The sequence below is a fragment of the Corvus brachyrhynchos genome, unplaced genomic scaffold (genome assembly GCF_000691975.1).
Source record: "Corvus brachyrhynchos isolate BGI_N302 unplaced genomic scaffold, ASM69197v1 scaffold56, whole genome shotgun sequence".
Taxonomy (NCBI): domain Eukaryota; kingdom Metazoa; phylum Chordata; class Aves; order Passeriformes; family Corvidae; genus Corvus; species Corvus brachyrhynchos.
The window spans coordinates 2,842,692-2,863,973 of record NW_008238664.1 but is presented as its reverse complement, the minus strand read 5'-3'; positions in this window follow the sequence as shown (position 1 = coordinate 2,863,973).

Sequence of the window (21,282 nt, the reverse complement as noted above, 5' to 3'; positions counted from 1 at the left end):
AGCAAGGGAGACAGCTCCGACAGTAATGGGCTGTAATGGAGTTCTCAGCCTTGCTTTAAGTGCCTTGGTGCTATTTTTTGTGAGAGTTGCTCTGTTTTATGCTCTTCGTTAGGTTCTGTCAAGCCCCATTTAAAATAATGAGGCCCCTTCACTCACTTTCTCTCCATATAGTTCATATCAGACAAGAGAACTTTCAAAGGAAGAACAAAAACTCATCTGCAGAGAAGAGGGGGATGTGGTAAATTACCGATACCCAGGATTCTTGCAGACGCAGTTAGCCAGGTGTGACCTTGAGACAGGACAAATCAAACACACATTATCCGGTGCTTTCAGCCAACACCTTCTGTTCCCGGGAGGCGCAAACTCACGCTGGATGCCCGATAAAGCCCCTGCTCTCTAGCATCTGATCCATCTCTCATCACATGGGTGAATCCACAACACACTTCACAAGAGCAGGATGGTTACGAAGACTAATGGGTCTTAGAAGGGCCTTTATGAAAGTTGTGTTTGAATTGGGAGTAAAGGCCATGTGTGGAGAGGTGCTGAGCACTCACAACCATGCATTTCTCCAATAGAGCTGAAACACCCACAGTTCCTTTGCATGTAGGACAGCTCTGCCATGAAGTGATTGATCTGATGATCAGGTGTGTGCTGTAACCATCCACAACTGTTCAGGGTGCAATAACCTGCATGTGACACAATATCCGTTAGCTGATCCTGCTACTAGAGGCACTAATGAAAAGATATTTTGCCCTTATAGAACTCCTCTTAATCACCTTTGAACAAAATCTAAAATATTGTTCTGAGACAACAGTGGGAATAGGTTTAATTACTGCTTCCTTTCCTTGTAATAAGAGGATTGGAAATCAGACACAAGTCCAGCTGACTACATGATCTTTCCTGATCAAAGTAGGAGTCTAGGGCTTGAGGGTAGAATGGTCTGATACTTCTGGGCTGAGGAATGAAGATCCAGTTTGTTTGTCTCTATCACAGCAGCACCAAACTTCAGTGTCTCTCACTTTATAACCCTGTTTTGAGAAAGGGGTAGATACCTAAAACTCTAAGATACAAATTTCTTTTCTTCTCAGGAATGGGAAGCCAAAATAAATGAGCTGGTAGACTGAAAGCCCTATTGAAAAGACGTAAGTACCTGGCAAGCAGAGGCCTGGAAAAATTCATCACATGACATCCATTCTAGCACTGGGCTTGCTTGCAATGTATTAACATACCATTAGATGTCCCTTTGTGCCTTGCAAAGCTCTAGATAGGGCATAGTCCCTAGGGAAGAAAAACCTTCAAACAGAAAAAAAAATCTGGAGCTCATTCTGTGCAGAAACCTTTCTACCTTTTTGCCTGTTGTGGTGCTATTTAGTGAATTCCACTCGTTCAAGAAGGAACATGCTTTGTGATACAAACAAACTACTGGCATTCTCCACTGTCTGTGTTAAGCATGTCCTTCTAGTATGTTGGCCAGTGTTGAACTTCAAGATTATTGGAGCAGTATGTAGAGGGGCAGGTAGATAATGTGCTCCTGCAAAGTGTAAAAAGGAGGTCCAGCTCTTGACCTTTACCTTGCCCACCTGCAGCAGGAAATGTTACCCTAAAATACTGAAACAGTGGCAACAAGTGCAATTGCCAGAAAACATGGCAAGCAGTATGTGGCTGGGAGGAAGGGTTTCTCAAGGTTGCTGTGGTCCAGAGGAGGGACCCTCTGTAAGGTATTGAACAAAATCCTTTCCTCACAGGGAGCAAGAAGATGAGTTGTCTGTGTTCTGGATGCTTGCCTTTTAAGCCATCTAGTCCTGTGTTATCAGCAGTTTACCACATTCAGCATATGCCTTAGGTATAAAGAAAGGAAGCTTATTATTTAGTCATAAGTGTAATTTTATGATCTCTAAATTGATGAAAGGACAAGAATTGTTTGCTATTCCAGCTCTGACCACATGCAGAGCTGCAGAAAGAGACACAAGGCTGAGTCTGCAAGAAACCTTATGATAACTCATTGTTAACAATCCCCAGAGCTGCTGCTTTTCTTCCACAATATTGTTTTTCAGTATTCATTATACTTTCTTCCTTCTTCCCTTTTGAAAACTTTCCTTTTGCCTTTTCACAAAGATCCCATTACCAGTACTCTCACCTTGCTTCTCACTATCTCAGAATCAGGTAATATATTTTTACGTTGGGGTTTTTTTTCCCTCCCCTTCTTCGGTACATAACTTTGTTCTTCTGAGTATAAGAAGTCTTAGACAAAGCATTGTGAACTCCAGTCTTTAAGTCTGGTGTTTATTTGCCTTCTGGTTGGTTTTATCTTTACAGCTGTTTCTTATTGGCTGTTGTCTTTCTCTGGTGTTTCTCAGTGTTGGCACTCAGGTTCCTTTATTATATACACCAGCTGAAATTTATATTCACTCTTTTCTCATAATAACAGTAAAAAGAAGGGTAGATATCTGTCTGTTTATTAGCAGCTTGGAAGGTCTCTTTTGCACTGGTGTTGCTGATAGAGTTCTGGAGCCACCAGATTTGAGACAGAAAGTGGCATTTGTCCTGCAATGACAGAGACTTTACATTCCTCATCTTTCTGACTAGCTTACTGTCAATTGCTTGGTTGCATTTTATTAAGACGATGTTTTATGCTATTATTTTTTATTTTGCTTATATTGCTCCTGTGCATTTAAAACTGCTGTCCATCTTGCTGCTCAGGGCTTTTTGCAGCACAAGACGTACATGGACTATGACATAAAGCTGTCTGTGGAAGAACTGGGGAGCTGGGAACTACATGTTCACATAGCCTCATCCATTAAATTTTAGGAACTTGGTTTGGGTGGTAGCATAGACCTACAAGAAAATAATGTTCTGGAGGTACATGCTCTGCATGTATTTGCCCATGGCACAGAACAGCACAACAGGAGGCTGCCTGACAAGCAGACACTCCAAGCTCAATGCAGAAAGCACATATAAAATAGTCAGAGGAAAACCTTTGCAACACAATCAGTGCCACACCAGTAATTTAAGTTACATTTGCAAAAAACTGTCCAGTGTCTGGGGACAGGTGGTCAATTCCATTTTGCCTGAACCATACCCTAACTTGAGGCTCATCTGAAAAGCTGTCAAAGTAAAGTGCTCTGCCATGAGACTCTGATATTCTTCAGTGTGGGTGTTCACTGCAGTAGCCAAGCAGAAGCTTGGAGGCTCTAACTCATCTATTTGCTGCATCATTGCCTAGGGGAGAAATTCAATATCATATTATTGCTATTGGACTCAACTTAAGAGGCACTTTTATCTATTTAAAGTCAATTATTTCTCTAAGGTGGCTTGACTTTGGCCATGTAAGAACCAATCCCTACAACACTCATTAGTATTGTAACCGCAGATGGATTGCACTTTTGTCATTCTTTGTTTAAGGACTTGTTCTAGGAAGAAAAAGGGTTGCATTTTAAGAAAAAAAGCAACCCACCTTCATTTGTGATTATCATTTCTCCTTTACTGTAGCCAAGTCAGTAGCCAGAAAACAGCAGTTAGGTGGATGGGCCATACTAGTAATAGTACAGCATTTGCAGAAATACTAAATCCATGCTGAGATCCACAACTCAATCCTAAAAGCAGGGAAGTCTCTGCTGACAGTCTGAAGCCCCAGTGAGATATTATGGCTCAGGACCAGAGCCTCCAGGTGTGCATCCTCTTGCTCAAGCTGATTTTCAGAACTGTGAGGCAGCACAACATCCAGAAAGGTCCACTTCCTTGCAAAACTGATTGGTCTGAAGCTGCAATGAAGTTGCCTTCCCATAAGAGCTGGGAAGCACTGTAGAAGTCAGAATTCCACCTTAGGGTTTGGAGGAGAAAGGAATCCTTGGGATATAAAGAGCTGCTCCCTGTGAGAAAGGGAGCTGAAGAAGTCAGCAAGCTCCCCATGAGTTGAATGGGATTCAATGAGTTTGGCATAGCTTTGGGAAGCAAAAAGAATATGGGAAGAAATATTTATAAGGAACACACTTACTCTTTAACTGCAATCTGGATTTCGGTTTGTTTGACTTGGATATTTGGGGGTATATGGAAAGAACATTTGAGTTCCCAACAGCAAAACCTGGGCTGCAAAACAAATATCTAGAAGGAAGGCTTTCTTTTACTTTGCTACAAATCACTTGGCACAATCTTCTTTATATGCCAGCCTGCAAGAGCCTCTCATGCCTCTGACCTCAGTTTTAATTAAATTCCACTCAAAACTCTGTCTCAGTGGTTCTCTCATAGGAGGCAATGCAGCCTGAAAAAGTGATTCAGGTGAGAGGTGAGGAGCAGGAGAGTGATGGAAGTCTCACTTCTGTCTGGGCTGTCCTTATGGTGCTCTCATCAGCACAGTACCAGGATGCCTTCCACTAGCACAAGAAGCTGCACAATCAGCATCTTGTAACTGTGCCTCTTTCTCTTCCCTTCATCCTCCACTGTGCGCTGGGGGATTGTGGTTTCAGATAAGCACTTTATATGCAGAACTAGAAGTTTATAGATCTTCAGTACCTGATACTGAAGCTGGTGGGTTGTTAATGGCTAAGCCAGAAGCACTCTGGCAACATAATATAATATGATATACCATAGCCCAGTGTAGTGTAACGTAAGTGTTCTTCACACATAGCACTTATTTCTTCCTTGAAAAAAACTGAAAACAAACCTATAGAAAGCTGCCAGCATAGTTAGTGCCAGCAGGGAAGATACAGGAACCATTTCCCAACAGGAACAGCAGGCATATATGTCAGTGTCATGGGTGAGAGGTAAAAGCCAAGTAGGTGAGTTTGATGAGTAGTAGTGGTGAGTCAGCTCCCAGCGACCCTCTGTTCACCACGCCAGCAAGGCAGACAGGAGAAGGAGGCTGAAGTACAGCAAAATGAGAAAGGCAACTACAACTAAGAAGAGGTTTTTCCTGGCCCACAAATTGGAGGAGTACTCAGGGCCTTGCATGCCTGCCTCCTTCAATGCCATTTGATCTCTAATTGCTGCAGCAGCTTTGATGGGCTGTGATCCCCACTGTGGCTTTGAGACAAAGTAAAATATGGGCAAAGTAGGAACTCATCGATTCTGGTACATAATTCATAAAACTCCCATGTAAAAGATCCAGTTCATGAATTCCAAGTTGATGAAATATTCAAAGGAAGATAAATATATTTGCAGGTATTAGACTCCCCGGCACTTAAAATCTCTCAGGACATTGTACCAGAGAGTTCCCTGCCATGTTAATCAAGCTGTGCTGTGAGTAACCTGCTGCAGAGTGCACACTGCCAGATAAGGAGGTAGGAGAACCATGGACAGCACCAAAACCACCAGCCTGTCTCCCAGTCACCAAGGTTTGAGGGCAGCTTGGTACATCCTATGGACTGTTTTGTGAGAGGACATTGGACAGAGTGAGAAGTCTGAGAAAGCCCCCAGAAAATGTTTGCTCCAAGTAGAGGCACTGGGTTGTGCTGGTCTGTCCCACGGGTGCACTGAAATGTGGAAGTCATGAGACCAAGTGGACAAGGCACTGGAAGGTCCTGAGTGGGCAGGGGAGGGGACCAGTGGCCAAGAAGGCAGTTGCTATCAGTGATCTCTCTGGTATATTCTCACAGCCATCATCAAAGGCCCTGGGGAGAAGGGCTCTGTAAATGTGGTGTTGGAATCTCACATGCTCCAGGGACACAGGTTGACTGTGGTCACCCCTACTCTCTGAGCACTCCCATCTGCCAGCCCTGGAGAGGTGCATCTGGGTCCTGCTACTTTCAACTCCCAGGGACATCACATCTGGCACCCCAGAGTCCCTCACGGCATCAGGACCCCACAGACCCCACAAAGCATCATCACTGAAGGCACAGACATGTCCAGTTTCTCTTGAGGGAGACATAGTCTTTAAAGTCTTGACATGATAGTAAAGTCTGTCATATCTCACTGACAAGAGGGTTATATCAGTAGTTAGAAAATATCTACTTGCTGAAATATGAGGGAAGCTTTAGCCAGTAGACCTCATCACCACCTCTATTCCATGTTGGGCTTGTCTCATTCTGTGAGGGGAAAAAAAGTCATGCCCCCTTTTCAAAGCTCTGGTGCAAGACCTGGCCAAATATTGTGTCTGGCAGGATCTGAGAGGTCTTTTGCAAGCTAGACAAGAAAGTCAGCCAGATGCAAGATGAGAGGGAAGAGCAGAGGCCATTGAACTGGAGCTTTTGAGGAGCTAGAAGGCAATATGTCAGAAAAATGTCTAAGGTCCAGCAATATATGGATTTCTTGGTGTCATTTAGCTTATGAACTACCATATTTTTGGAAGGAAAAATTTAGATCTTGTCTGGAAAAAATATTTCTTCTCTTGTCCAATTTTTATATATATTTTAGCTTCATAGCTCAGATTCTCAAGAATATGCTTATAGCTGCTTTGTGTTTGCTATTCTTGGATGGGAGTTAAAATCTCAGATTATATGATGGCAAAAGGCAAGGACAAGTCCCTGCAGTGATGATATCAATGCAGTAAGATCCTAATGGTTATAATAAGCATGAACTTCTTACTCAGTATCTAAGTGTGTGACTGAGAAAACAGGTGTCACAAAATAGAAATTATGGGAATTCAGCAACACTGCAGGAGAAAAACAGTTGAAGTTACTCAGAGAAATATTTTGCAATAATCACCACTGATTGGTAGTGTGTCCCAATAACATATTTCTTTGTATACTTCTTTGTACGTTTCCTAACCAGCGCTGGAAATGGTTTTCCACTGTAACTCTGGGCAGAAATCACTAAGTCTCGGAGAGGTGTCCATATGCTCCTAGGCAGTCACAGGCATAGAAATGTAATTATAAAGTTAAAACAAACCCAGCTGGTGAGCCAAGGAAGATGTTCTCTACCTCTAACAGTCACCCACTGCCCAGAGTGATGGGAATCAGATCATCCTTTCTTCTCCAGATCAGTGAAGACTGAACTAGCTGATATTTGGCACAGAAATGTCAACCTTCCCTAATCTTCAGATTCCATCCCTCAGGACAGGACAAGTTTGTATAAGGTCAAGCATCAACTGTTACAGAATTACAATCAATGTCTTCAGGAAGGCAAAGACTGTCTTAGTTTTTATTTTCTCCTCTTTCATTATTAATGCAGCTAATGGGCCTAGGGTAAATAGGAGCAGAAAATATTGTTGCCAAACATCTTAAAAGGTTTTCAGCTGGAGTCCTGAGAGCTGTTACATTTCCAGAGAGCACAGAATAATTTGTTTATCTCTTCAGTAGTTATACTCTTTCATTCAATGCAGTTGTGAGTTGTTTTATTTTATTATACTAGTGCCAACAGATCCATAGAGAGACTATTTACTTTCAATACGAAGTAACCTATGTGTGTACATTAAGATATTAGCATGCAGACTGCAGGGTACTCCTAAAGGCTTATTTAGGTAAAAATAAAGGAAATCAGTCTGCTCAGTCTTTTTCCATAGTCAACGAAGTGAGAGAGCTCTTCTAAGCAGGCCAACTCATGGCATTTAACATTACATATGTAACCATTATCTCTCTACAAGCTGTAAAGTGAGGCTGGCCTGCCCCGTATTATCATTATTCTTGTAAATACCCCTATGACTGGAGCATTTATTGACACAGTGACATTGAGGAAGGTTAAATCCAGCTTTAACAACCAAGTGCATTTATAATGGATTGGATAAACTGCATTAAACCCTTGCACAGCTTCTGGAAAATGGAAATAAACTGAACTGAATAAAAGCTACATTTGTTCTGGGGAAGCATACATCACTAGGTTTGAATGGAGTCAAATGGGCTTTAAAAGAAATTATTTTTTTATGAATATTACTGTATGGACAATTTTCCTATAAGTGTCAGCACAAAGTATATCACCTGCTCTAAGTTTATACTCTGCTTTGCTGTGCACTCCTTTTTCCACAGACAGACTTGAGAGTCTAAAGCGTCCACCCTGGAATTGCTGATCTGATTCCTACAAAGCTATAGCTATTGCAGAGGCATCTCTGCTGCCACACTTTGCTGAATAACCTGGAATGACCTAGAGAGGTTAATCAATTACCAAGTGAAAGTGGTAGATTTTTTTACCTTTTTATTATTTTTTACACAGTATCTTCGTGTTTGGCAAATTGTGCCAGGTGATGTTTGTCTGCATTTGCCTCAACAAATGGATTTTACTGGATCAAAACTTTTCCTTTATTGCTCTTCATATCTGGTATGAAAACATTCAGCAGGTAGAGACAAGAGTTTTCTCAATACTTCACTTGCGATTTTACAAGAATTATGGCTTTGACTAAAAATAAAATGAAATAAAGATTCTCAAAGATCTTTGCAGGTGGTGTATGAAGAAAGCTGTTTTTCAAACAGACCTGAACTGGTACAATTGCAGATGGTTTCCCAGGTCAGAAAGGAAATGCATCATCAGAGCCATCAGGCACAGTTGCAGACACAGAAATGGAAGTGAAGTGCTGGTCACTGACTGATTATGGTCTCAGTTGCTTGCTCAGAATTTGCTTGATGGTATTCATTCCTTGTCCCTCCTTCCTTTGGCAATCTGACTGTGGAGGAGCATACAGATGTTCACTCTAAAATTTATAGAAGCATTTTTGCTAATCTTAATCTTGTTTGAAAGCTCTTTAAATTGCTGTGGATAGGAAAAATGCTATGTGAAATGGACCTGATTTAGGATGCCATAAAGCAGACTTTCTTCCTAGTGGATTCCACATCCCTTTATTCATCAGAAGAATATGGTCCATGGGTAAAATAGAGAAAATACACCTGATCACAGAGTGTGGGTTGATAGAGCAGATTTGTCTGCAGAAGACTGCAAGTGGAGATGATCTCTTCCAAGCTGAGAAGCATCATCCAGGAAACTTCTATAAAATTAATTTAATACTGTTGTTTGCCTGACACTTGAACTAGACTTAGTATTAGTGTCCAGCATGTCACACAAGAATGTGCAAAATGCAGTCACAGCTGGTCACTCACGGGACTTTTCATGGAAAATGTTGCTCTGTTTTGCTTCAAGTACTTTAATTCTGTGATGGGCACAAACAAGATTTAGTACAGAACTGCCAGTCTGACACAGGGGACACAAAGGAAGCTTGAAGTCCAGTATCTTGGGATGAACAGCTACAGTATCAAGGATCCACCCTGTATCAAGAACCTGCTCTTGAAGGAGATTTTTTGAGGTAAGTGAAGTTTTACAAAACTGAGCACTGATCAGTCACATGCAAATAAATAAAGCAGCAAATCTCCTTTTAAAAAGAGATTGGGAACATCATAAAATATTCAACAAGGCAAACAGGACAAGGTTTAAAGTGAAGTGAAAAAGCAAATTATCTGCTGAATGGCACTTCACCAGCTCAGCTCTTTCACTTCCTCACCAGAGATGACTACTTATCAAAAAAGGCAAAAGGTCGTACCTATACAATCACAGGTCAGAAGAGAAGGAAAAGTGAGACTTGGTTAACAGCATAGTTAGATAGAAAAATAGCATTTCTGAGGAACAATAGCATCAGTGGACCCAGGAGTTTAGTATATTTTCCCCACTATTATGGCCCAGGTCTCCATGTCCTCTGTCTGACATTTTGTGGCACATCCACAAGCATGGCTGTCCAGAAATAGCTAGATTCACAGACAAAGCAGAAATTACACAAAAGGATCAAATAAGGCCTTAGTTTTGTGCCAGCCCTGATGATGTGTTTGTGTTTTCATAGAGGCTTTGTTATAACCTTGGGGAATGTCATGCTACTTCTAATTCCACACAGGATCGAGATGAGCTGTCAGTTTCCACCACAAGACACGGTGAATAGGTTTAGAGAGAAAAAGTTCCCACTGCAAATTTGAAAGACCAGCCAAGCACAAAATCTGCTGGTTTATATCTAAATACTGGCGAAGGAGACATTCTGGATGGATTCATCTCACTATCGTCCATTTGACTAAAGAGCAGTGGCTAAAATGCTGTTGAATATATCTGAATTAATGACCTTGGCTTCCCTTTGTAGCTAAATGAGACCTAGTCAATGTAGCCAGTAGAGACTAGACAGCAATTCTTCCTTTTCCCAGCTTTTCACAGAATATTTTCTGGTAGTCCCAGTCCCAGTCTTGTAGGGTATTGACCAGTGTGAATAGACATGCTAAGAATCATTACTTTTCCCAGAGTATTTCTAGTTCAGTTAGTCAAGACAGAAAAAAAGTGGGAGAAAAGCATTATTATCATGTACTACAACTGTGCTATTTCTTTCCCCTTGTTCCTAAGTGACGCAAACCGCATACAAATTAAATTTAAACCAGGGAGCATCAGGGGGATGTGAAATAGCATTATTTGGAACAGAGTTCTGAAGGAAAGTGTGCAATGCATCACTAACTGTGGAGAGATGCAGCCAGACCTTCAGATCACCTTTCTTGCAGGGGCAAGCATACATCAAACTGCTTCATGGAAAAATACAGTGCATTTCTTTCCAGCAAAACACATTGAGGGTTCATGAAAATGGTCACATTTAAGCAGTGTAAAAATATTGTGGCATGGTGGATGGTCCACACTTGCACACTTAAACTCTGGCTAATGCAGTGAAAGTAGACTGAGCTCTGTCATGGTGTTGCTTTTTATATAGGGTATGGAAAGGCACACAGAGAGTTACAGAAATCTCACAATTCAGTAGGCCAGCAGAAGTTGATCAGGCACCCGAAAATGAGATTTATGGGGCATCTTATTTTTTTACTCTAATTTGTGATTATTGCTGTTACTTTACACAGAGTAGGTCTTACTCCATGAGTATTCCCATCAGGCTTAGGTGCAAATTTTGCCTCCATTAGAGCAAAATATACAAAACATGAGCAGAACAATGAAAAAAAGAAAACATGTTGCTGGACTTTTGTGGAGGAAGTAAATTGCTTACACAGAAGGTAAGACAATATGTCCTGATGATTCCTAATGGCCTTATAATCCATGAGACCTGAATATCTGAGTGGGATAAGAGAGATAAAAATCAGAAAGAAATGTAAGGCTTTTCTCATAAGTCTTGATAAGGTTAATTTGTTTTTAAACTTGGATGACAATAACTACCCACATGATCATCAGATAAATCCCACTAAGAGAGTATTTCATTCTACGGTGAAAGCTGGAGTGGCTTACAGTATCCCATCTGAAATTTGGCAGTAAAAGTGTCAAACTGATTTTTTTTAACCCTGTTGATACATCTTTCATAAAAAGCAGCAAACAGCAGTAGGAATAGGAGTAAAGTTGGTTATCTTTCTTTGGCTAGAGCCAGAATTAATCTTTCGTGAATTTTTTGCTGATGGAGGTGAGCTTAAACAAAGTAAAATTTGTGTAATTTTACTATTTGCATTCATAGTAGTTAGCTCAAGTGGCAGAGATCTAGCTTGAAAGGTGTTAAGAACTAAAAAGGCATATGGATGTATATATGTATGTGTGTACACATATATAACTGGAATTAGGGGTACAGGTACTTTATGGAAGAGTGTAATGTCAGACATAAGCTCCATACTCTTAGATGGTATTTTGAGAAGACTAACTCTGTACTTATTTCTAGAATGAGTCATTGTTACCTCCAGATGACTTGTAATTACATAGAACAAGATATTTAAAGGTAGAGAAAAGAGGTGCATGTCTTCTTCACTCCCTGAGTTTATGCTTTGTGAATCAGCTAAAACAAATTTAAAAAAATTATTTCAGCATGCCAGCACAAACTTTATAATCCAGATATCTTTATCAAGAGAATTCAGGAACCTCTGTTCCACTTACTCTCAATAAAGCTTAATCTCTTAAGGGCCTGTTATTTTGAACATGGGACTTAACTCCAGATCCTCAAAGGTATTCAGTCCTGGATCTTCTGGTCATTTGAATGGAAATACCTTTGAGAATATGAACTCTAGCTCTAAGCAAGCACATGTGAAAATGTCACTCTAGCATTATGGACTTATCTCCAGCTGAAAATTAAATCACATTCAACTAGAATGTACATTTGAAGTGTAGGAAATATTCTGGAATAAATCTGTGAATAAAAGCATGCGATCCACCACCAGTAATCTCTGGTATTTTAACAAACTCTTGACTTATGGTCACACTAAAACTCCAGGGGGGTGGTTTGTGCACTTGCTGCTTGTAAGGTAATGAGGCTTAATATGAAGCATCATCTGATGATACGAAAATTAGTACTTTTTTCCCCATAATCTGTATGTGGGCATGCTTACTCAGTGCTTTGCTTTCATTCCACTAAATTCACTGTCCAAGCAGACCACATTAAAGTGAAGTGGCACGATGTTACTCTTGAGCGGGTCTGTACCTAAATCAGTCTTTCAGGTAAAACCAGGCAGTTCAGCCAGGCGTCTGGAAACTTAAGTTTCTTCTATAGCCTATAAAAGTGGTGGAGAGATATAACCATGCCAGAAGGCAATTCATCCTCTTCAAAGACAGCATCTAAGAGTCACTATCAGCTGGAGAGCAAATCTAGGCAAGCAGGCTGCAGAAATCATTTACTGTTTAGAAGGCAAAGGTAAGAAACCTTAATCCCATCACAAATGTCCAAATGCAGAGCTATTCGGAAACTGTGGAATAGGGTTTTTCGAGTAATTCCATACACAGGGTAGCTTTAAATCTTCATAAACTAACCACAGTGATATGTGGAACACCAGATACACACCCAGAGCATTTCTTTTCTAAAATCCTGGGGGGGAAAAAAGGAATGCAACTACTGCAGTGCTCTTCCCTACCAAGTAATATTTCAGGAATAAAAATAACTGAAATTGTTTAAAATTTGACAGTTCAAATGGATCTTATTTTCAGGAAAGTGCAGGAATATTATTATGCAAAGATTAGAATGGGATGTGAGACATGGTCCATCTCTCCATGATTTTCTCACATGCCAAAAGACTACATTTTAGGGTGGAATTTCTAAGAATGTGGCTGAATTCATCATCATACAAAATTATTTACTTGTGATATTTTCTCATTTGCATAGTGTTGTATCTCATGCTTCAGACTGTGTGCCTACAAATGAATTCATATAAGCAGTTAACTGAAACATCTAGTCTGTGTCATATTTAACCTGGGATGATTCACACATAGTAGTTACCCAACTGAAAAGCATGTCTTTCATTAACAGCTAAGAAAGGTTAAAAGCTCTGGAGTTAAGGTCTTTGTTTAAGGGATCAAACAAATACTTAAACTGCAATTCATTACAGTCACTGTCTCTTTGCCACCACAAGAAAAACAGAAGTCAGTTCTTTTGAATTCTGCTCATCCACATGCAATGCAAGAAGGAATTTATCTTATTTTTATCACTGAAAAAGCACAGCTGTGTAATGTTATGGGGATACACTGATTTTCACTGTGACCCAATAGCTTCAGTCTCATGGTCCTGGGAGCAATCTAATGCATTTGGACTGTTGTATTTTTGTGTGTATGAAAGGCCAGAACTCTTCCTGACCCTCTGCCAGTGAAATTCAACTTCCTTTTTATTGGGTTAATAAAACTATAAATGTTTTCAACGGCCCTAGAATCATTCATTCAGTTTTAAATCCACTGGCTGCATTTGGTTTGATGACCTTGTTTGGCAATAAACTAACTCTACAGATTATTAATTGTTATTGGGAAATATTTGTATAGGATTTCAAAGCTGCAAATAATGCCTCACAGGTATGAAAAAGCCACAAGGAGAGAGATTCTGGCTCCATGGTTTCTTTTTTTTCCTCTCTCGTTCTTGTCATGCTGCAGGGAATTCTCTCTTATGTGCAGGGCTTTCCACTGGGGTACTGGGTACTCTGAGGCTGGGCAAGGAACTGGTCTGCATGACTCACACCATCTCTTGGAGCAGACCACACTATGCATTACCCTGAAGTCATACTTAACTCAAAGCAGGTCTTGAAGGTAAAAGCAAATTAAAAAAAAATATTTATTTACAAAATCCAAGAGAGGCACTCTAGTTAGAAAGAGATATAAAGACATGAGTGACAAAATGGAAAGAAAACTATATTTGATCTATTTATCCCAAGATGAAATCTAAAGTTTGGTCTCTTCCAAACAGTTTTTTAATCCGCATGGTCAATATCTATGATCACATGCACTCACTCAGAACAATGACTTTTACTATCTGTATGCTCCTCTCACACCTCTTGTTCTGCAGTTAAGGACCTTCACCAAAATCAGAGCCTCTGTGTGCCAGGAACTCTGCACAAAGCTAATGAGAAATAGTCCCTAGCCTGAAAGGATGGGGGGAAAAAAGCAACATGTCTTGCCCAAACTTACACAAGGGATCTGCTGCAGAAAAAAACCACCACAAATTCACATCTTCAGAATACAAACAACAGCTACACAGTCCAGACTCCCCTTTTGTAGGGTACCTTCGCAATATCTCCTTCATCTTGTCTGCAAGAAATCTAACACCTTGTGACCCAACAGGGCCGCTGAAGGACTGTCTGAGTCTGTAAAATACAAGCTGAATTAAGACAAAATCAGACCTGAAATGCAATTATCCCTTGAAATATCTCCACTCTCCCTGCCTTTTCCTACCTTCATTTCATGCCACTTGGAGTAGGATTTATTTTCAAGCAGAAGTAGTGAGTTATGTCCACTGTGCTGCAGTTCTCATACCCTATATATCACAGAAAGCTCTTTACCAGCAATGTATTGCTAAGAGTATTTTTGCAAAAATTTCAGCTACTCCTTGGGGATTTCCTTACACCCACACAATGCAAAAAGCAGTTCAATGTTATGGAGCTTTTATCTTTTATCCTTGTTTCTGCTTGCTCTCTTCAGACTGGAGGTTGTATTTTGGGGACCTAATGGGTGTCAAATGGGAGTGGATTTCTTGGCAATGACTCATAATCCCTGCCAAGATGGAATTTTGAGCAGAAAGGACCATTGAGGAAACAACCCAACCCAAAATGACAAATAGCTGTGGAGAGTCCCTCTTTGCTTTGCTTAAGGCAGAGCTCCCACTGATTCACTTCCAGTTTCACAAGGGAAAGAAGAAAATGTATACGCAAGGCACTGACCTGTTGGGCAGTTGTGACATTCAGGTCTAATGCTGTGACTCTCAGGGTTACCCACTGGCTGGTAACCATTTTGCCCTGCATGGTCTGGCTTTTGCAGCACAGAAGATCAAGCTCCTGGAAGAGTGACTCACTGCAAAGGTCTGCACTTTCCTCAGGCCCAGGCAGAATCATTCCTGGCACCCAAACCCACAACACCCATCACCAGGTAATGTTCAATACAGCTGAACAATGGGTCAGCTGTCTGCTGTGGCTGGATGGCACAACCTAAGCACAGGATTAAGTCCGAGCTCTGCCCTTGTCAGTGCTGAGGCTCCATGTGCTTCTGTTTCCATTTCCCTCTAAAACTATGGGCTCAGAGACACAGCTTTTATCTTCCACTCCCTCATCACTGGGAGATGTTCATTCACAGGTCTAGCCACTCAGCACATGCAGCCAACAACCACTTCCACAGTGAGAAGGAAAGGGGCTGAAAAAGAGAATGGAACAGAGTTCCATTCCCATCGGGAAAATGTGGCATAAATGCTTCAGAAAATTATAGAAGCAGACTACACCAGCTACCAAACACCTTGCCTCAATTCAGCTTAACTAGCAGCACTTACTCAATGAAATGTTCTGGAAGGTTCTTTCCCCACATACAAAAATAAACAGAGACAGATAATAAATTGGGGAGTTGCTATATAATGCCAAACCCTTTACCTTCACTTAGTTTTGGTTTATTACCATTTTTAAGTAGCTAAATGCTACAAAGACTAGGAGACAATGCCAGTTAAACACTGGTTTACATTGCCCTGGTCAAACTCATAGTGGAAAGGCAACCTTATGACAAAACACTCTAATATAGATTGCATTTCTGTGGAGCTCCCATCAAAAGGAAGTTGTTTTTGTAGCCTCTCATTCTGAGAAATGGTCCAATCAATCAGATATTGCTGGGGAGTGCTGACAAAAGGATTCTTGTGCTGCATAATAGAAAGTACTCTATGGACACAGCAATTAGTCTGATATCTTCACCAGCATATGACTGCCAAGAGAGCACATTTCCAGAGGAGTCTGGGCATCTGTGCACTGCAATGTTGTGAAGTTCTGACTGTTTGTTTAGTACTTCAATTGGAAGATAACCTGCTTTGGAAGAAATCTTGTCCTAAAGATATAGTCCTTTGAGTCTTTGATTCTGGCTCTTGGAAATAACTGTACTAAAAACAAAAAAAAAAAAAAAAAAAGGAAGGAGAACGTTTATTTGTCTGATGATTCCCCAGCAGGGAGCTGCAGACAAATGTAAATCAGAATCCCTTTTTTAAAAAAAGAAACAAAATGCGAAAGAAAGAAATTAGTAATTGCAAACCAATCTCAAAAAAACAAATTGAAAAATCAACCAACTGCAAATCAATTACATACAAATAGATAAAGTAAAGAGAGAAAGAAATTGGTCAGATGGTTGGTTTGCTTTGCTTTACTGTCTCCTGTCGTAGTGGATATGACATGCACATTAGCCCCAGATGAATTCATAATGATCAAGACAGTCATTACATGACATAACAAATGAATAATTAATGACAGAACACAGAGTAGAAAGCATCCCCTAAGCAAGTGGTGGTCAAGGTTTCAGCACGCTGCATTGCCAGGAGGGAGCAACAGTGCAGTTACTGTTCCCAGTCTCTTGCTCCCCAGAGGATGGGAGGGACGATGACCCAACATTGCTTGGTTAGTGTCGGCAAGGAAGGCAGCTCTTGCACACCATTTAGAACAGACTTTCTGCCTAACTGAGGGCTGGCATTCTGTGCCTTCATCCAGTGTTTGCATCCCTGATTCAAATGCCTTTGAGTAGAACAATGTCACGTAGAGGAAAATGATAGGACAAGGCCTCTGAGCTCATTAGCAAACACTCAGGCACACCATGACCAGCAACTCAAACAAAGATACCTGGTGTGTCAACCACAACCTGAAAGGAAAGGAGGCATTATGAAAGGAGCAGTTGGTTTCCTGGAGCCACCTAGGTCTTTCACTGGCTTCAAGAGATGAAACAGCTCCCACCTACTCTTCCAAGCCGTCTCCCACATCTCCTAAGCTGGCTGCTGCCAGCTGGATTCCTGGGGCTTGGAGCTCTGTTTTCACTGATCCCTTCCACCACTGGTGGGACACAAGAACTTTTCTATTGTGGGTCTTTAAGTGGCTCTAGAGTTAGCTCAGGAAATGTTCCCAAGGCCCACCAGGCAATAAACACAGCTCCATTTTTCAAACAAGCAAGAACTTGTAGAAGGCCAGCAGAGGCAAGTCTGGGAGTTTCGTTTTGTCCCAGACCACCAGTGTGTCTTCTTTCTTGGATGACACCTTCCTCTTTGCCCCTTCTTAAGGAAAAAAATAGAGATGGTTGGAGAACAGTGTGGGGCGTTGAATACATTGGAGTTGTTTCTTTGTTGAGGAAGTTTCTGCTGGAACATCCTTTCTGCTTTCAACAGTGGTTATGCAAGGCAAAGAAAATACAGATGCTCTCATCCTTCAATTTCCCTCCCTTGTGCGCATCAGACTTCCTAGAGCTGTGTCAGGAAAGACTTTGGGGTAATTTGTTTAATTTATATCTCATCTCCTGGTGCTTTAAGGATCCCTGAGGTTTAGATTTCCTGAGTTCTCAGTGAGCAAATGAATGTTTTGGTTTTTTCTCTTTTCCATTAGGTCAATTAAAAAAAAAAAAAAGAAGATAAAACTCATTGTAACAATAATACATGGTTTTCAATAGGTAGCTAAGGCACTCATTCAAATCTCCTTTATTAGCCACAAAGAAAAAGGACAAGGGATGATGCTGTGCAAGGGCACAGGGATTGACCTGGGAAAATGTGAGAGAGGGGAAAAATTCAGAGGTTTTGGGAAGGGGAGAGGGGGAAAGGGGAGAAGAGACGGGAAGGAAGAGAAGGGGAGGGGAGAGAAGAAGAGGGGAGGGAAGGCGGACTCTGCCCACATGGGGGCAAAAGGGAAATGGAATGGCAAGACCTGGGGGTGGGAATGCAGACTGGAACCCTTGGGGGAGCAGGGCTGCTTCTATGGCTCAAAGTCCTCAATGAGGGGACTCACATGTTTCACTTAAACCGGAGAGAACAGCAGTTCTGTTGCCAGTTAACTCGATACAGGCATACTGTCAAAGGAATATTTGTGCTCATGGAAAAACCCCAGTGATGGCTGCAGCTGCGTTTTTAAACAGGGCTCTGTTTCATCAGCGTGAAAGCTGGACTCTGCATGGAGGGATGGCATAGGCAGGGAGGATTTGATTCAAAGGCAGAGGTGTCTCTCACTCCCTCTCTGATTTGTGCCCGGCTTAACCTGCATGCAGTGCTGTGGCCTGGAGTTGCTGTCTCTTCTCTCCCCCATATACTAGTCCTGCACTCCAGAGAGTTAGAGCTCAGCAAAGAGTAGCTTTGCTTTGTTTAATTTTCACCCCACTGACATTAACGAGGTTACGGAGTGCTTGTCTCAGTGGCCTCCAAAGCTCTCTGGGGTGGAGGCACACGTCGTGCATTGGAAATCACATGTCCCTCCTGTGGTGTGCGGAGAGTGGCACAGCCAGCCCAGGCAGCAGGAGGGTCAAATCCAAATGCAGGGGAGGGAAAGGCCATCACAGTTTAAGTGGAGACATTTCTGATGTGGCTACCACCAGTGTCAGCTCAGAAACAGGTCTGTCAAGAGAGCAGAGCAGGGGATGTGCAGCTACTCCCTTGTTTTCGCACCCCATGAGACCAGACCACACTAATGGGAGAGACAGCTCCTCAGAAACCTTTCTGCTCTCCCACAAGTCCAACCTGAGCTATGGTTGGTTTTACATGCTGAAGCAGCAGCCTAACTAGAGTGAACTTCCTCCTGGCTTGTAAACACCCTGTGGGTGTACAAGAGACATTACTAAACCCTGGGCAAGTGTGCTCAGCCTTCAGCTCTTTTCTGGCTGCACTCACACCGCCATGCAGAGACAGGAAAGACATGGCTGGAGCAGGACTGAGCAGGCAGATTCAAGACCCAGATGCTGGGAGCTTTCCTGGGAGCCATGTGAACATTTCCCCCTGTTACAGGGTCTCATAGCTCACATCTCGCACAGGTTGTACTTTTCCAAGAAGGAAGACTCTAGGCACAAGCACCTACAAGATGTACCGCATGTGTCAGGACACTTCAGGAGATGTGAAGTGTACCTTTTCTATTCTATCCTCAATTCTGCTGCTACTTTTCCTTGGTACCATCTTTCAAAGGTCAGCTCGTTCTGGCTCAGATTTCCTGGAAAAGGATTGAAGGAACAGACCAGGAAGGTGATGAGGAAAAAATAAATGAGACCCCCTCAGTCCTTGCATGGCAGCTACAGTCCTTTCAAGTCAGGGAGGGTGAGACAGCAGCTGTGTTGGACTTATTATACTCCTGGAAAAGTTCAAGGAACACCCCTTTCTCATCTTGTTCAGTCTCCAAATACCTTGAGAAACCTGCTGCTGCTGCAGCCATGTCTCCTGGCCAGACCTGATGGAGTTAAAAGGATACAGCAGTGCAGAGAGAGGAGTCCTACAGTTTCCAACAGGAGAAACTCTGAGTTGCTGCCAGTCAGTTCAAGAGGGAGCAGCAGGCAGTCATTTTACTGCCTTTCATCTGGAGCTGTTTCAGTATTTGTATTTATTTTTTTGCTTTCTTTATGTCTTTCTCCTTATTAAAAAAAAAAAAAAGAGTAGAAATAAAAGAAAATGGGATAAAAGGGAACAGCTCTTGTCTTCTATTAAATTTGAAGGTAAGGGAATGAGGATGCAAATTAGCAATAACACATCAAAACAGAAATGATAATAACATGTAGTTAAGTCTTTTAAATTGCTCTTTCAGTTCTGGGGGTAAGACAGGAGTGTGTTAGTTCAGGAGTCTGAAAAAGAAGTAAGACTTGTATTTAACTTTCAACTAAGCAGCAGCAGAAATAAATACTCAGGAGACACTTAACTGCACCAGTGGAAACCCATGCTAAGGGCTTGTGCTCAGGAAGCAACAGGAGGGGCTGAGGGACTTTCTGTGGATGGTCCCTCTTCTTCCACAGGTAGAGACAGAGGAGGGAACATGATTTTTTACTGTTCAAGGTTTTAACAGTAATGGGAAAAACATGTAACTCTAGCCAGGGTATTTCACTCTGTCATGAGCTTCAATTAAGATTCCGGTCCCTCCATTCCACCGTAGCTCACTCTGTGTGGGATGCATTGATCTGGGCTTCAGGTGCCAACAAATGATCACTGCCATCCCCAGCTGCTGGTTGCTGCTGGGGCCAGGGCTGCCTCATTATTGAACTCTCTTTCTAGGTGCTCAGAGATGGCTGAGTTGCCTACTGCACCATTATGAAAGCCACAGATCAAGAAAAATTATTGTGCTGAGTTATTTTTGCCTCCTTTAAGACCTATTTTCTCTCTTTGTTTCTATCTGTCATTTGCTTCAGCTACCACTGAATTGCCAGTACATTGTCTTTTCCCTGTCAGAGATAATCTGCATTCTTATGGAACTGCCTGTTTCTTTCCATCTCTCATTTATCACTTCTACCGTTGCATGGATAGCAAAAGAAATGTTTTCATGTCCAATATCTAGAGTAGCAGTTTTCAACTATTTGGCTTATGGATACCTATCAGGTCAAGTAGATATACAAACAACTTCAGAAATTAATTTAAAATGTATTTCCTTTACATCTTTCTTTTAACGCCTGTGAAACATCCTACAGACAACACACATTTTGCAGAGAAAAAAACCACCTTTCTAGAAAGACCCAAATCCTCTTTGGATACCTATGTTTCAAGTTTTTTCCTTTTTCTTCTCATTTTCCTCCTTTTTATCTTCTTTCTCCTTTCTCCATCTGGTTCTGTTCCTTTTTCTCTCTCCCTTACCTACTCCTTTCCATATCTACTGTTATTTATCTTTTCCTTTTAGCTTCATAGTGAAAATGGTGGAAAAACTCTTCAAAAGTTATACTTCTTTGCTGGTTAGTGTCTTCTCCCATCGCCATGTCAGGAGTGCTCCTGATGATATGAATATATTTTTCCATGCAGCAAGGAGATATTAATATGATGTGCCAAGCCTTGTGCCTAAAGCCGTTTGGATCACACCACTACGGCTGATTTTGGGAAGTCAGTAGCTCACATCATGCAGTCCCCCATGCAGAAGTGGGCCAAGCAAAAGGGTTTCTCTTTAAGAGGGATTTTCAATAGATATTGTTTGTTCCTGCCATAATGCCAACCATCTGTGGGATTTAATTAAGCCCAAAAGTCAGATGCATGTGAGAAGAAAGATTTAGAAGGAGAATCTGCTTCCTGCT